The sequence below is a fragment of the Berghia stephanieae genome, unplaced genomic scaffold, assembly GCF_034508935.2.
Source record: "Berghia stephanieae isolate SIO BIC M18660-M18661 unplaced genomic scaffold, UCSD_Bste_1.3 scaffold5816, whole genome shotgun sequence".
NCBI classification, from domain to species: domain Eukaryota; kingdom Metazoa; phylum Mollusca; class Gastropoda; order Nudibranchia; family Aeolidiidae; genus Berghia; species Berghia stephanieae.
The window spans coordinates 1-2,036 of NW_027627307.1; the positions used below are offsets into that span (position 1 = coordinate 1).

Below are 2,036 nucleotides of genomic sequence, written 5' to 3' on the forward strand. Positions count from 1 at the left end.
ACCGCCTCTCCCTGAGTGGGAAGACCGACGCCCGACCCGAGAGCCGAAACGCCGACCCAACCCGTGAGACGGACCCCTCTTGACCGCCGTTTGTTATCCGCCAGGGCAGAGTCTCGCCCGTTATCGAATGAACCAGACGGATCGCTCCACGGCTAGCAACGGCCATGCACCACCACCCACCGAATCATGAAAGAGCCTCAGTCTGTCAATCCACGCGGTGTCCGGACCTGGTAAGCTTCCCCGTGTTGAGTCAAATTGAGCCGCAGGCTCCACTCCTGTGGTGCCCTTCCGTCAATTCCTTTAAGTTTCAGCCTTGCACCGTACTCCCCCCGGAGCCCAGGCACTCTGATTTCTCCGGGCCTCGCAGGCTTCCCCACAGGGACGTCCCCGCGTAACCGTCGGCATGGTTTACTGTCGGAACTACCGGGGTACCTGATCGCGTTCGTTCCTCCGACTTTCGTTCATGATCAACGAAGGCGCTCTGGCCGTGCCTTCGCTCTTGTTCGTCCCACCGCGATCGTCGGATTCCACCCCTCCCGCGTAGTACGCCGCCCCCCGCCGTCTCTATAGACCTCGCCCACCGCCCCCACGAGACCGGTCCCGTGGTTACATTGCGGGCGGTGGCGTCATCACATCGTTCCGAGCAAAGCTGTGCGAGCACGACCTGCTTTGAGCACTCCAATTGATTCAGGAGAACACCGCCCGTACCTTAGTGTCGGCCCAGATACGCCACGTACCAACCGACACGCTTAAGACGGAAAGAGACTAAACCGGCAGCGACGGGCAAGCGATGCCCGCGAGATCCGTCGCGAGGGTCCGGTTGCGCACCGGAAGGCACCGCTTGCTCCATCCCCAAAACCACGACGGTGCATAATCGCCGGGCAACGTCACCCGGGGTTTGTCGCTGCCGTCACCTCAGAGATCCAACTACGAGCGTTTTAAACGCAGCAACTACAACATACGCCATCGAGCTGGAATTACCGCGGCTGCTGGCACCAGGCTTGCCCTCCGATAGGTCATCAAGGGCACGTGTTTGGTCTACGCTCAATCCGACCGCTAGCTCGCATGCGAGCCCAGCCCCGACATTTATCTTCACTACCTCACCGTGCTGGAGTGGTAAGTTGCGCGCCTGCTGCCACCCTTAACGTGGTAGCCGTCTCGCAGGCTCCCTCTCCGGATCGAACCCTGATCCTCCGTCACCCGTAGCCAACACGGGGCTCTTGCCGGCCGTCTAAATTTGATGGGACGGCGAGCAAACGGCACGCCGCTAACAGCGGTCGTCACATACCCAGAGTTCGCCTCAGCCTGGCGGGCGGCGTTAACCACCCGCCGCCGTCAAGATCCTAATAAATGCGCCCTCTCCCCGCGGAGGTAACCCCGTTAGGAGGAGACTCGTGTGCACGTATTAGCTCTGGATTCCTACAGGTGTCCGGACAAACATCGCCCACCCCGTGTATTATCGCCGATATACTGAGCAGTTCGCGCTTCCCCTTCTGTGTAGGGTGAGCATAGCGTGCATGGCTTAACCCTCAAGACAAGCATAAGACTACAGGCAGATCAACCTGTAGCGTATCCATTTCCAACCCGCGGGACGGACCCGCTGGGACAGAGGCTACGGCGCCGACGACCGAAGCCCAGACGCCGAGAACTCCCACGCTCGACTCCTTCGCCGACGCCCTTCTCGACTCTACCGCACAAACGTTCACCCCTTCGGCCTTCTCGCTGCTGGGTCGGACTGCTCCGACCGCCCGACACCTCGCGCTCACACGACTCTAGTCCTCTACCGAGAGCTAACCTGGACCGACTCCGACTCTCCACCACCGCTCGTCCAGCGCTGGTGACCGTGGTGTACCAGAGGCCACCGCGCGCCTTTCGGCTCGCCTTGCTTCAATTTCAATTTTTCCGACCGACGACCGCCTTCCCTACTATACGTCCCAAACCCCTGGTAAGGTAGCCCTTTTCCTCTTGCGGACTACTAAAAAAAAAAATTTTTTGGTGCAAATTCAGATTCGACCCCAGGCACGTATGGCAAACCC

General features: G+C 60.1%; 1 pseudogene; it reads right to left on the reverse strand.

Annotated features, from left to right (window-relative positions):
• On the reverse strand, positions 1-1,568 carry LOC144962079 (small subunit ribosomal RNA; annotated as a pseudogene; the record flags this gene model as incomplete).
• Between the last annotated feature and the right edge of the window lie 468 nt (positions 1,569-2,036).